The sequence below is a fragment of the Ranitomeya imitator genome, chromosome 5 (assembly GCF_032444005.1).
Source record: "Ranitomeya imitator isolate aRanImi1 chromosome 5, aRanImi1.pri, whole genome shotgun sequence".
In the NCBI taxonomy this organism is placed as follows: domain Eukaryota; kingdom Metazoa; phylum Chordata; class Amphibia; order Anura; family Dendrobatidae; genus Ranitomeya; species Ranitomeya imitator.
In genome coordinates, this window is record NC_091286.1 from 224,170,206 (window position 1) to 224,186,233 (window position 16,028).

The window sequence follows — 16,028 nt, forward strand, 5'->3', positions numbered from 1 at the left end:
GCCGCCAGGGCACATTCATTCCACTGAGTAAGCACAGACCACTTTCTAAACTTCTGACAGTACACCTCCGCTTCATCCTGACCCTGACACAAAGCCAGCAAGATTTTCTCTGCCTGATCCACTGAATTTGGTTCATCATAAAGCAATCCAAGCACCAGAAAAAACGCATCAACATCACGCAATGCAGGATCTCCTGGTGCAAGGGAAAATGCCCAGTCTTGAGGGTCACCACGCAACAAAGAAATAATGATTTTTACTTGTTGAGTGGGGTCACCAGAGGAGCGGGGTTTTAAAGCCAGAAACAGTTTACAATTATTTTTGAAATTCAAGAACCTAGATCTATCCCCAGAAAACAAGTCAGGAATAGGAATTCTAGGCTCTAACATAGGATTCTGAACCACAAAATCTTGAGTGTTTTGTACCCTTGCAGTGAGATGATCCACACAAGAGGACAGACCTTGAATGTCCATATCTACACCTGTGTCCTGAACCACCCAAAGGTCTAGGGGAAAAGAAAGACAAAACACAGTGCAAAGAAAAAAAAAATGGTCTCAGAAGTTCTCTTATCCCTCTATTGAGATGCATTAATACTTTGGGCCAGCTGTACTGTTATGACCTGGTGGTTAGGAGCACCCGGAATGACCTGATAGTTAAACCTCATACAGGACGAACTCTGGGATGTGGGAACTCTGCTGACCGCAAGCCCTAATCCTATCACACACACTAGAAATAGCCGTGGAGCGCTCCTGACCAGACCTAGGCGCCTCGTCACAGCCTAAGAACTATCTAGCCCTAGAGATGGAAAATAAAGCCTACCTTGCCTCAGAGAAATTCCCCAAAGGTAAAGGAAGCCCCCCACATATATTGACTGTGAGTAAAGATGAAAGTCACAAACGCAGAAATGAAACAGGTTTCCGCAAAGGGAGGCCAGACTTGCTAAATAGACAGAGGATAGGAAAGGTAACTTTGCAATCAGCACAAAAACCTACAAAAGACCACGCAGAGTGTGCAAAAAAGACCTCCGCACCGACTCACGGTGCGGAGGGGCCACTCTGCATCCCAGAGCGTCCAGCTAGCAAGACAAAATCATGATAACCAGCTGGACAAGAAAACAGTGAACAAATAATGACTATCAGGAACTTAGCTTCTGCAGGAGAAGGCAGGTCACCAGAGAGATCCAGGAGCGAACTGAACAAATGCAAAAACATTGACAGCTGGCATGGAGTAACGATCTGAGAGGAGTTAAATAGAGCAGCCAACCAAAGGACAAACCACGTCACCTGTGTAAGGAACCTCAGAAGCAGCAGCTTCACTCATAGCCACCAGAGGGAGCCCATAGACAGAACTCGCCGAAGTACTATTCACGACCACAGGAGGGAGTTCGACAACAGAATTCACAACAGATAAAGGGGACTGTGGATACCACAGAAAAAAACGACAATAGGAACGGAAGTAAAGTAACAAATACATCTTTATTTATACAAAAAATGATACACAATAAAAAATTGGACCATAACATAGGACACTGTGCCAAGACAGCACAAATCACTGAAAAGGACCCGCTGTCTGTGCAAGAAGGACATGCAGCAAAGGAACTGGCGTTGAATAAGTAATACTCAGTGAGTAATTAGGGTAAGAGCAAACCAGCTAGAGAGTGAGCTACTGTGTGATAACTATGTAACACTATTACACAGGGCATAACCCCCAATTTGTCGATATAGGAAACACAAATGGGGCCCAAACGGTAATTACCGAATAAAGCAAGTGCACACTGAAGGGCCGGTATGTACTATCATAACGGAAGTGGGGTAATACCCATGCATGGGAGTCAGACATAAACCCAGTGGGCAGCTGACACTACATTAACAACCAGTAACTCTCACACCGCAGCTCACAGTTCACAACAATGAAGCATATGATACAGAGCAGACACCGCTGCTGCATAGTACAATACCTGTCGGTGCGGCTACTGATGCTCTGCCAGGACCCGAAGCTGCACGTCCGCCCGATGCGCGTTTCGGAGGGGAACTCCTTCGTCAGGGGGCGTCTGTCGATATAGGAAACACAAATGGGGCCCACACGGTAATTACCGAATAAAGCAAGTGCACACTGAAGGGCCGGTATGTACTATCATAACGGAAGTGGGGTAATACCCATGCATAGGAGTCAGACACAACAGGCGCAGTCAATTTCCTTCCCCAGCCCCGGGTTTTCCATGTGGCCTACAGCCACAGGTTGGTTTGTAAAGACCCCTGCAGCAGAAGGTTGGGTGTGTCAGTCTTGATCTTCAAAGCTGGCAGAGCAGACGGCTTTGCAGAGCTCAACCTGTGTGAGGCCAGACAGGGCCAAGTGGAGCCAATAGTCCTGGCACCCTCTGCATACACGGCGATGCAGTCGCCCACTGCAACACATCACGGACTAACTTTATTTTTTCTGGCTGCAATCCTGATAATCCGATTTGCTTTCCTGTTTTGTGAGTACGCTGCTTATTAAAAGAGACTTTACTCTGAACTTTTCCTGGGTCACTGCCTCATCACTGCACAGTGTGGATACCGCTGCACTACAGAGGATGTGAAAGTCTTAATACGAGGGGTTCTCCATTTGGAGGCCTGGGTTAAATCCTGCTGTCTACCTACTAAACGTCCTTCCTGGAGGGATGGGAAGAGCGCAATTAGATTACTACTACATATATTGACTGCAGCAAGGTGTTTGAATGCTCTTGACTGGAAGACAGACCTCTTCTCCCTCTCATCAAAGTTTACTAAATAGAATAGCGACATTTGTAGGGTGAATACATGATGGACTTGAAGAGAGCGAGAGAGAACAGCTTTGAAGCTGTTTTGGCCCCCTGGGACTATTATTGGGCTCAAAATCTTAGCTAGGTTTTGTGCCTTTCCTCCCCCACCACTATGGGTGTCTGCTTAGTCTCTTTATGTGATTTTCTTCTGTCAACTATTATGCTGTCAAGTTAATTAAAGACGGAATTAGTTTAAAGTAGCACCAAATATTATCTCTTTGGAGACATGATTGAACTTTAACGCTTATGGTATTATTATGCAATACGACTTGTCACCACTGGGGGAGTTCACCCCAATAATACATTTTTTTGTGCTCTGTCTTTGAAGTTTTTTAAAGTTGTTTTCCTAAAATTATTTTCTATATGTTATTGTTTGGATTCTTGTTTTCAAATGTTAAAACTATTAAATTTTATAAAAATTGCAGTTATAAAAAAAAATAATAATACAGCGATAGTAGCATGATCACCCTGTTGATATGGTGATGGAAGAGGAAGAGGAAAAGGAGAATGATGACACAAAAAAGAAGAAATCCTGAAGCGTATAAAGATGTTTGGGTGAGAAGGGGTGGATAGGAATAGAATAGAAAAAAACCAAAAACACTGGAATTGAGTTTATGCTTCGCTGCTGTCATCTGGTGGTGTTGGGAAGTCTGGGCAAATTCAGCCCTTTTTCAATTTGGTAAGAGTCAGCCTGTCAGCATTTTCAGCTGACAGGCAGATTTGCCTATTGGCTGTAATACCCCTGGCAGGACTAAAAACCCACTCTGACAAAATGCTAGTGGCAGTGCAGGCCAGTACGTCCAACGTAGAGAGACAGTTCATTCCACGTGTCTAGCTTGGATACCCAATAGTTGTAAGGCACAGAAAAATTATGGAGGGTGCTGAATGGAAAGGTGCCCCTTCAGCATCTTCCAAAACTTTTCCTTTGACAGAGAACCCCACACATCAGGGCTTGGGTGATGGAAGGGTCTGAGAAAACTGTCCCAGACCTGTGATAGTGTTCTCCTGTCTCTGCTGCATATGTTGTGTGTCTCCCTCATCTCCACTCCTTGGTTGTCCGAGGAACTGTGACCTCTGCTGCCAGCGTTATCAGATGAGAATTTTTTAAATAATTCTTAAACTAGGGCTTCCTGGTTTTGAAACATTTTATTACACCTATTCATCATGGGAAGAAGAGAAGGGCGCATCTAGAAGGGTGGTCTAAAAATAATTAGTGTTGCCCAAAATGTATACAATGCAGTCATAGGAAAAGCAGCAGAACATAAACTTAGACATTTGCGGCAGACTTCCAACAGTCAAGACTTCCCTCTCCCCACTAAGATTATGACTGTCCATCTTCTCTTTGTCCTCCTCTGCATTATCCCTCTCCTCCTCATCTTCTTGCCATCCATGCTTAGTAGAAGGAATGAAGGTGGTGTGGGTACTACTGTCTGTGGTGCAGGATGAGGCTGGGCTATGTAGTATCTCCCTGTATAGTTTCTTGCTCCATCTCAACTTGCTCCACCTGCAAACCTTGTCTTTAACCCCTTAGTGACAGAGCCAATTTGGTACTTAATGACCAGGCCAATTTTTGCAATTCTGACCACTGTCACTTTATGAGGTTATAACTCTGGAACGCTTCAACGGATCCCGCTGATTCTGAGATTGTTTTTTCGTGACATATTGTACTTCATGTTAGTGGTAACATTTCTTCGATATTACTTGCGATTATTTATGAAAAAAACGGAAATATGGTGAAAATTTTTAAAATTTTGCAATTTTCAAACTTTGTATTTTTATGCCCTTAAATCAGAGAGATATGTCATGAAAAATAGTTAATAAATAACATTTCCCACATGTCTACTTTACATCAGCACAATTTTGGAAACAAAATTTTTTTTTGTTAGGGAGTTATAAGGGTTAAAAGTTGACCAGCAATTTCTCATTTATACAACACCATTTTTTTTTAGGGACCACATCACATTTGAAGTCATTTTGAGGGGTCTATATGATAGAAAATAATGAAGTGTGACACCATTCCAAAAACTACACCCCTCAAGGTTCTCAAAACCACATTCAAGAAGTTTATTAACCCTTTACGTGCTTCACAGGAACTGAAACAATGTGGAAGGAAAAAATGAACATTTAACTTTTTTTTGCAAACATCTTAACTCAGAACCATTTTTTTTATTTTCACAAGTGTAAAAACAGAAATGTAACCATAAATTTTGTTATGCAATTTCTCCTGAATACGCAAATACCCCATATGTGGGGGTAAACCACTGGTAGGGCGCACCGCAGAACTTAGAAGTGAAGGAGCGCCGTTTGACTTTTTCAATGCAGAATTGGCTGGAATTGAGATCGGACGCCATGTCACGTTTAGAGAGCCCCTGATGTGCCTAAACAGTGGAAACTCCCCACAAGTGACACCATTTTGGAAACTAGACCCCTTAAGGAACTTATCTAGATGTGTGGTGAGCACTTTGAACCCCCAAGTGCTTCACAGAAGTTTATAACGTAGAGCCGTGAAAATAAAAAATCGCTTTTGTTTACACAAAAATGATCTTTTCGCCCACAATTTCTTATTTTCACAAGGGTAACAGGAGAAATTAGACCACAAAAGTTGTTGTGCGATTTCTCCTGAATACGTCGATACCCCATATGTGAGGGTAAACCACTGTTTGGGCGCACCGCAGAGCTTGGAAGTGAAGGAGCGCCGTTTTACTTTTTCAATGTTGAATTGGCTGGAATTGAGATTGGACGCCATGTCGCGTTTGGAGAGCCCCTGATGTGCCTAAACAGTGGAAACCCCCCACAAGTGACACCATTTTGGAAACTAGACCCCTTAAGGAACTTATCTAGATGTGTGGCGAGCACTTTGAACCCCCATGTGCTTCACAGAAGTTTATAACGTAGAGCCGTGAAAAAAAAAATTGCATTTTTTCTACAAAAATGATCTTTTTGCCCACAAATTTTTATTTTCACAAGGGTAACAGGAGAAATTAGACCACTAAAGTTGTTGTGCAATTTCTCCTGAGTACATCGATACCCAATATGTGGGGATAAACCACTGTTTAGGCGCACCGCAGAGCTTGGAAGAGAAAGAGTGCCGTTTTACTTTTTCAATGAAGAATTGGCTGGAATAGAGATCGGACGCCATGTCGCGTTTGGAGAGCCCCTGATGTGCCTAAACAGTAGAAATCCCCCACAAGTGACACCATTTTGGAAACTAGACCCCCCATGGAACTTATCTAGATGTGTGGTGAGAACCTTGAATGCCCAAGTGCTTCACAGAAGTTTATAATGCAGAGCCGTGAAAATAAAAAATATTTTTTTTTTCCACAAAAAAGATTTTTTAGCCCCCAAGTTTTTATTTTCACTAAGGTAACAAGAGAAATTGGACCCCAAAAGTTGTTGTCCAATTTGTCCTGAGTATGCTGGTACTCCATATGTGGGGGTAAACCACTGTTTGGGCGCACGGCAGAGCTCGGAAGGAAGGAGCGCCGTTTTGGAATGCAGACTTTGATAGAATGGTCTGCGGGTATTATGTTGCGTTTGCAAAGCCCCTGATGTACCTAACCAGTAGAAACCCTCCACAAGTGACCCCATTTTGGAAACTAGACCCCCCAAGGAACTTATCTAGATGTGTGGTGAGAACTTTGAATGCCCAAGTGCTTCACAGAAGTTTAGAATGCAGAGTCGTGAAAATAAAAAATATTTTTTTTTCCACAAAAAAGATATTGTAGCCCCCAAGTTTTTATTTTCACAAGGGTAACAGGAGAAATTGGACTGCAATAGTTGTTGTCCAATTTATCCCGAGTACGCTGATGCGCCATATGTGGGCGGTAAACCACTGTTTGGGCGCACGGCAGAGCTCGGAAGGGAAGGAGCGCCTTTTTGGAATGCAGACTTTGATAGAATGGTCTGTGGGCATTATGTTGCGATTGCAGAGCCCCTGATACACCTAAACTGTAGTAACCCCCCACAAGTGACCCCATTTTGGAAACTAGACCCCCCAAGGAACTTATCTAGATGTGTGGTGAGAACTTTGAATGCCCAAGTGCTTCACAGAAGTTTAGAATGCAGAGTCGTGAAAATAAAAAATATTTTTTTTTCACAAAAAAGATATTGTAGCCCCCAAGTTTTTATTTTCACAAGGGTAACAAGAGAAATTGGACCCCAGAAGTTGTTGCCCCATATGTGGGGGTAACCCACTGTTTGGGCGCACGGCAGAGCTCAGAAGGGAGGGAGCACCATTTGACTTTTTGAGCGCAAAATTGGCTGTCGTGTTTGGAGACCCCCTGATGTACCTAAACAGTGGAAACCCCCCAATTCTAGCTCCAACCCTAACCCCAACACACCCCTAACCCTAATCCCAACCTGATCCATAATCCTAATCACTAACCCTAACCATAATCACAACCCTTACCCCAAAACAACCCTAATGTCAACCCTAACCATAACCCTAATCAAAACCCTAAATCCAACACACCCCTAATCCTAATCTCAACCCTAACCTCAAACCTAACCCTAATCCCAATACACCCCTAATCACAACCCTAACCTTAACCCTAATCCCAAACCTAACCCTAATCCCAAGCGTAACCCTAATGCCAACCCTAACCCTAATACCAACCCTAATCCAAACCCTAACCCTAATCCCAGCTCTAACCCTAACTTTAGCCCCAACCCTAGCCCTAACTTTAGCCCCAACCCTAACCCTAGCCCTAAGGCTACTTTCACACTTGCGTCGTTTGGCATTCCGTCGCAATCTGTCGTTTTGGACAAGAAACGGATCCTGCAAATGTGCCCGCAGGATGCGTTTTTTGCCCATAGACTTGTATTGCCGACGGATCGTGACGGATGGCCACACGTCGCGTCCGTCGTGCACTGGATCAGTTGTGTTTTGGCGGAGCGTCAGCACAAAAAAACGTTCAATGAAACGTTTTTTTGTACGTCGCATCCGTCATTTCTGACCGCGCCTGCGTGGCCGTAACTCCGCCCCCTCCTCCCCAGGACATAGATTGGGCAGCGGATGCGTTGAAAAACTACAGCTGCAGCCCATGTTGTGCACAATTTTCACAACGTGCGTCGGTATGTCGGGCCGACGCATTGCGACGGCCCCGTACCGACGTAAGTGTGAAAGAAGCCTAACCCTAAATTTAGCCCCAACCCTAACCCTAAATTTAGCCCCAACCCTAACCCTAAATTTAGCCCCAACCCTAGCCCTAGCCCTAACCCTAACCCTACCCCTAACCCTACCCCTAACCCTACCCCTAACCCTAACCCTACCCCTACCCCTAGCCCTACCCTAGCCCTACCCCTACCCCTAACCCTACCCCTAACCCTAACCCTACCCCTAACCCTACCCCTAACCCTACCCCTAACCCTACCCCTAACCCTAACCCTACCCCTAACCCTAACCCTACCCCTAACCCTACCCCTACCCCTAACCCTAACCCTAATTTTTGCCCCAACTGCTGTTCTCCTGCCGGCCGGCAGATGGAGACAGATGGCGGGCGCACTGGGCATGCGTCCGCCATGTTCTTCTGCCGGCGGCCAGGAGGAGCAGCAAGAGGATCCAGGGACACAGGTGAGTATTGTAGGGTCCCCGAATCCCCCTATTTCTCTGTCCTCTGATGTGCGATCACATCAGAGGACAGAGAATTACACTTTACTTTTTTTTTTTTTTTTGCGGTCGCCGGTAAACAGTTAATTACCGGCGATCGCAAAACAGGGGTCGGTAATACCGACCCCGATCATGCTCTTTGGGGTCTCGGCTACCCCCGGCAGCCGAGACCCCAAAGATTCTCCCGGTGCCGGCCGGCGGGCGCACTGCGCATGCGCCCGCCATTTTGAAGATGGCGGCGCCCACCGGGAGACACGAGGAGCATCGGGGGAGCTAGGTGAGTATTGGGGGGCCACCTGGGACCCCTTTTCTCTGTCCTCCGATGTGCGATCACATCGGAGGACAGAGAAATTAAAAAGAGATCGCTTTTTTTTTTTTTTGCGATCGCCGGTAAACGGTTAATTACCGGCGATCGCAAATGCGGGGTGGGTTAAAAACCCCCCGAATCATGTTCTCTGGGGTCTCGGCTACCCTCGGCAGCCGAGACCCCGGAGAAAATCGGCCTCTGGGGGGCGCTATGGACTTTTTCCACAGCGCCGTTAATTAACGGCGCTGTGGTTTAAGTACCCTTAGCGGCCGCCGTTAAAAGGCGTATCGGCGGTCGCTAAGGGGTTAATTGTGAGCAGCGAACATTTCAGTAGACAAACAAGCAGGACGCTTGCACTGATTATGGCATTATCGCCTCTCACCATCATGTTCAAGTCCTCAAAGTTTTGAAGAACTGCACTGATGTCAAACATCCATGCCCACTAATCAGCTCTTATGTGCGGAGGCTGACCTGAATATCGACAGGCATGTTGCAGACAGTATTCAACTACTACCTTCTGCTGCTCACAAAGCCTTGCAAAGATATATATCATTGAGGTGCAACCCGTGGTGACATCTCACACCAGTTGGTGAGCAAGAAGTTGCAAATGCTGCTGCAGCCCTGCCACGGCAGCGGCAGTTGTAAATGACTTGCAGAAATTGGCACACATGCAGCGCACTTTCACAAGGAGCTTAGGCAATTCTGGGTTGGTTTTGGGAAACTGCTAAATCACTAAGTTTAGCATGTGGACCAGACACGGTACTCGTGCGAGGTTGCCAAGCTTCAGAGCTGATACCAGGTTATGGCCATTGTCACACATGACCATACCTGGTTGTAGGTTTAGAGGCAAGAGCCACAGATCAGTCTGGTCTGATAGACCTCTCAATAACTCGGTGTATGGTTTGTCACCTAAGCAGATTACCTTCTACAGAGCCTACTGCCACTTGGCAGAGGTAGTTCTGCAGTGCTTCCAGCTTCTGACTAATGTTGACATTGCTGAGATGGTGAGATGGAGGGTGAGGAGGAGGTGCAAGAGATGCCTTAAAAGGTGGAGGAAACCCTGATTAAACCAGGGCCTGCAATCCTCATTGTCAGCTGCATGTGTTCCATCCCAGGAGTTTACTGGGTCCTGACTTCCACAATGTTCTTTCAGGGAAATGTAGCATCCTTGGCCACAAGCACTTGTCCACATGTCCATGATTAAGTGGACCTTCCGGGTAACAGTGTTGGTCAGGGGATGACTGATGTTATGGGACATGTGCTTCTGTAAGATGGGGACGACACAGGTTGAAATAGTGGCGGCTAGGGACCAAATAACAAGAGACAGCCGCCACCATCAGTTTGCGGAAAGATTCTGTCTCCACAAGCATAAAAGGCAACATTTCCAGAACAAGCAGTCTGGAAATGTGGCTGTTTAGTATTGTGGGATGTTTGTGGGTGGTTGAGTATTTACGCTTGCATTCCAAGGACTGGTCTAGGGACAACTGAACACTGCTCTGAAACAAGGACATAGACATGGTTGCTGGCAGTGGTGGCAAGCGTGCAATGACAGGTGCATGGTGGGATACATCTTTGTCTGCATCATAGACAGGGGACTCCCATGCACATAGAACAGGGGAAGAGACAGTGATGACTTCCACAGACACCATTTCTGGACCATGGTGTTCAGACCAACTAGTTGGGTGCTCTGCTGTCATGTGCCTGAGCATGCTGGTCGTGGTCAGGTTGGTAGTTGTGTTGCCATTGCAGATGTTGCAAGTGGCCTTTTTTGTGTTAACTTGACTGCTTTTAAAAAAGTGCCAGACCAGGGAATACCTAAATCTTGGCTTTGCAACTTATCTTGCGTTGGTTCTCTGGAGAGCACTTGCACACCTTGTGTCTCTGGCCACCCCATTGCCTCTTTCTGACTGTTGTGGTGCTGCAAATCCCCCCCCCCCCCCCTGTGCTGCTGTACTCACTTTGCATGTCAACTTTCCTAGTTGGCTCAGTGACTTCATCATTCACCTGATCTTCCACTTCTGCACCCTGGTCCACCTCCCGAGTTGCTGACTTAGCAAAATCAGTTGTTGGCAATTAGGTCTCATTATCAAGTAATTGAATTTGTTGCTCTCCTGCAGTAGACACAGTTTCACCCTCGGTCTTTGTGCTCACCATCAAAATCATGTCCACTTCCTTGTACCTTGCCAAGTGCCTTGCCCATTTAAATTTCGTATGATATATCCCTGTTGAGAAAACTTTGCGTAATTAGTATTACAGGAAAGTTTGACCACCTCAAATGGACTTGCTACATTGCAGAAGCAATATAGCGATGCTATTGCTAACCAACCAAGTCTGGCTGTATGCTTTTGACGCACAACTGGCGCAGTGTAAATACCACATATTTCCCTGCTCAAAACAATTTGCAGGATTAAGAGCAAAAAGAATATTATTATCCCTGAGAAGGTCTTTGGTATGAGTTGCAGCAGAAAGCATGTGCAATTAGCCCTATCCTGTCCTATAGTATCCCTTCAACACAATCTCTTCCTAAGTGCTGCTTATTGATTAATTAGCCCTAGTATGTGTTGTTGCAGTTGAAAGTAATATTGTCTAATCCTTGCTTATAAGCAGCTTAAACTCTGTCAATAATAAGTATTGTGAAAAATATTGTGCAAGATGTCCGATGTTATCATCTGGCTCTCCTTGAGGACAATTTCCCGGACATTCAAAATAGCCGTGGTCAGTAGTTCTCGGAATTGTCAAGGACATCAGTTGTTTTCTTCTAGGTTAATGATATATGTCTGTTTCTACTTAATCCACCCAAAAATCCTGAATGTTCAGCCAAAATCTTATGAAACGCAGACATGTGCAAAGCACCCCCACATTCTTCTCATGTAATCTCTCTTGTATCCCAGGATGTGTTTGACAACCCATTGTTTAATCCATATTCTTGCCAATTTATTATGTAATATTTCCTTTTTATCTTGGGCTTTAAAAAGATCAGCTGAAAAGACAGGAGTTCCAATGGGGGCTAAATACTCCCCCTCTCTAGCCAATCTTACAATGGCATATTGGGAGTGCAAATATGGTATCAAATTCACCTATAAATGGGATAGCAATCGAATTTCTTTTTTAGATTTGGATCTAGTGGAGACCATTAATCAAGTTTAGGGTATATATAGGTATATATATATATATATAGGGTATATACACTAGATTCCTTGATAGGGCGTTGATCCAGGGAACTAGTCTGATTGCCGTATGTGGAGTCGGGAAGGAATTTTTTTTCCCCAAGGTGGAGCTTACTCTTTGCCACATGGGTTTTTTTTGCCTTCCTCTGGATCAACATGTTAGGGCATGTTAGGTTAGGCTATGGGTTGAACTAGATGGACTTATAGTCTTCCTTCAACCTTAATAACTATGTATGTAAAGCTAAGTTATAGGAAGTAAAACACACTTGAAACCTCTAAGTGGAAACACTGTATTACACGCAAAAAGCAGTCACCCTAAACACACCATCAAATCCATTCCGGTAGGAGAATACACAAGGTTGAAAAGAAATTGCAGTGATATGATAGAAAGAAACAACGAGTTTAACAACTTGAGTAACAAATTGCAAAAACGAAAATATCCCAAATGAACTCTAGATAGGGCAGATCAAATAGTGAACAATAAATCTAGAGATACTTTGCTCGCACCCAATGCAGACGGCAATAAGGCAAAAATGAATAGGAAGAATAAACCATATGTTTGTTTTCAATATAGTAGTCAATTCAACGAAATTAAAAACATAGTTTTAAAAACAGATTACATATTTTACGGGAAGATGACAGCCTTGCAGATATCCTAAAAGACGGATTAAATATAGTGGCCAGGACAGCACCATCTATTGGTAGCTCCCTTTCCCCAAACTGCTTTGCACATCAACCCGTATCTAAAACATGGCTAGAACGCAGGGGTTTTTATAAGTGCGGTACCGCTGCTTGCAGTACATGCCGCAATGCGAAAACGAATAATACCTTCCAGAATACAGAAGGAACGAAAACATATCAAATAAAGGAATTTATAAACTGTCACACAAATAATGTTGTTTACAAAGTAGACTGTACCTCCTGTAATGTTTCTTATATAGGGTGCACAACGAGGAAACTAAAAATCAGAATATTGGAACATCTCAGGGATTTAAACAGTAATTACACAACTAATCGTAATGTTTCAGCTGTTGCCAAGCATTTTGCTACTTGTCATTCAGGTGATTGTTCTATGATGACAATACAGGGTATCGAACGGATAAAACTTTCCCAAAGGGGAGGGGATATAAAAAGAAAGCTTCTCACCAGAAAAGCTTTCTGGATATACAACCTACAAGCAAGATACCCCTTTGGCCTTAATAGAAAAAATGAAATCATGCATCACTATGCTTAAAATATTTAGAAATTTATTTATTGTTCATAGGTTTTTTCTTTGTTCTTATTTTGCTTCTAGCTAATCTATACGCCCCCGGAAGAAGCTAGGGCGAAACGCGCGTTGCGGCGCTGGGAAAAAGCCAGGGTGGACGCACACTATCTAGGACCTGCTTTAGGTAATATTAGCATTTATACTATCTACCTACCTCTTATTGTGATCGGCTTATTGCGATCTGGATTGTGGGGATTCTATGGTGGTATGTTAAGATTTAATGGTATATAGGATGGCCACATAAACATGGGACACAATTATTATGAAGTGGATGCAGATAGTATCTTATATTTAATCCTATGTGTTATGTGAGGAGTCTGGTTTTGACTTCTTTACATACGTGTTTTATTGGTCTGATGATAATACAGTGTGCCTCTTATGGCGTTCCCATGGGGTATTACCCGGAAGAAATGAAGTAGCTTTTTAATGTGTATATGTATTGTTTTTCATTTTTTGTTTCTTTAATAAAATTTATTTAAATTTTTTAATCAATGGTTGGCTTCTTTGGGATGACAGCTATTTGACTGCCATCTTGTGGTTGTTTATAGGTATTTGGGAAGTACCATTATAAGGTATAGAGTTGGACTTTATTGCATTACTACTTAGACAGTTAACCTATACTGCATTGATATAATTACGTCCAGAACCTGTAGAAGTAATCAGGTGACTAATAGCGGCAATGTGATTGGTCCAGGAATACTATATAGGAATTGTTAGAACTCATATTAAACCAAGCATGGATTAAGATCAGACAAGATCGAAACGCATCGCTCTCATTTTGACATCTTAGCATTCGCATATATGCAAGGATATATTTGTATCAAGATTTTAATGGAAAAATAAAGTATTGACATTTTATGCAGCTGGAACACTCTTTTTCTTCTGTTGTTACATTTCCCCTGAGAACTTCAACCTACAATTGTTTGATTGCTTGCAAACTATATTACAATATACTAGTATTGTAGTATATGGTGAAATTAATGATTACTTTGAAACCAACCCCATGTCTGGGATTCATAATACTACCAAGATGTCAAAAACAAGGCCTTCAGTAAGCCCCCACCTGCCATGGTAGCACATCAGTGCCCCGTGATTTCATTACCGTGATTTCATTATCGTTGCGAAGGGCCCTGCAAACCCTTTAAATGCTGCTCCAGAGACTGACATCATTAAGTGGTTAAACAGTTGTCAGGCATGGGCTGAGAATTTCAGCACAGTCTATTAAACAAACAGTAGTTATCTGAGTCTTGAGATACCCACCGATTGCTCAAGCAGTATACATGCTTAACAGAAAGTCTAATTTTTTCCTTTCTCCCTAGATATTCTTGGGCAGCATCTGTAGCTTCATCTCTCAATGACCTCATAAACATCTTCATCTCTGCCTCTCTAAAGATGTATTATTTCTCTGAATTTCGAGTAAGTGACTAGTAAAGCAATCAGAAGACGGAAGTAAGTAGTGTGATAGGAAGAAGTCCTGCCCAACTCAAAGATTTGAAATGTACCAAAATCTTGCACTGCTCTCCATTCCTACCATAAGCTTAGGAGACTTACCAAGCTCATCGGGATTTTACAGACATTCTTCCAGACATGTCTAGGATAAGTCACATTAAGTCTGTTATCCATTGTTCTCATTCTTTAAACATGACTTGCGATGGGCTAGTGTGTTTTTCTGCTCTTTCTACCTTACTATGTATATTATAAAATATTAATGATTTTCTTTTGTGATGTAGAATAGCTTGATTTTGAGATTAAAATGGTGTTGAAATAGTAAACATGTATAAAATGCTTCTATTTCCTGAAACAGTTTAAGATTAAGATATAAAATACTGAGCAATGGAAAAAATAATTTTAACACTAGATGGCAGAAATGTTCCTTTACTTCCATCCAACGGTGGTGAAGATGTAATTAGGTCACTGTAAGGTAAAATAGGACTCGGTGAAAAATAAAGTGCATGGTAGGTTTTTCCTTCAAGATTACATTGCAATTTAATATCAATCCTTTTCACTTTGTGAAGGTTGATTTCAGTTTTAGAAGAAAGGACAACCAAATATCAAAACAAATCTAATATTTTAAATCACATAGTAACCAATGGAATGCAAAGCTCTTCTGTATAACTAATATAGTTGTTCGGCAGACTGGGGATTAAAGGATGCAAACATTTAACATTTATCATACTTTACCATATTGAAAAGCATCTCTAGACTCTCTTGATGAGGATGATTTATTTATAATAGCACACAAATTCAATTAGATTCAAAGAAAGAACAGATGTTGTGTGTATTACATTAGTTTCCAGAATTATTTAGATGTTTTGGATATGTAGCAGTGTTTTGTTTTGTGTTTATGAGCATTATAATTGCATATGATTTGAGAAAATTGAACATCAGGATTATTATGTTTTATCAATCACTTTATTGAACGGTCACCAAAGTTAATTTTCACAATTGCAAATATAAACAGCAAGTTTTTTTCTTCTGAATATTATATAACTAAAATTAAATTAAAATGCGCCATTACTCCTAACATATTTTAAAGGTATACACACAGGCCCAAACCAATTTTTAATGCTTTAAAGAAAATTGCCTTCTTTATAAATATTCTACAGCCTGATGACTGATTACAAACAAATTCTGAGTTGCCAGCGCCTACAGTTAGACTCATTTCTATCTAACCTATAAAGGTACTTCTTGCAGATCAGGTAAATATGTGCTACCAACATGTAGGTTACAGATGCTAGATTAGACTACACAGAGTATGTTTGAAGTCTGTTACCATAGAAACACATAAGACTGTATAGGAGAGGTAGAACAAAAATAATGTAATGATATTTTAACCATTTCACTACCAGGAAAGTTTTGACAAAAACAAACTCAACTTGAAA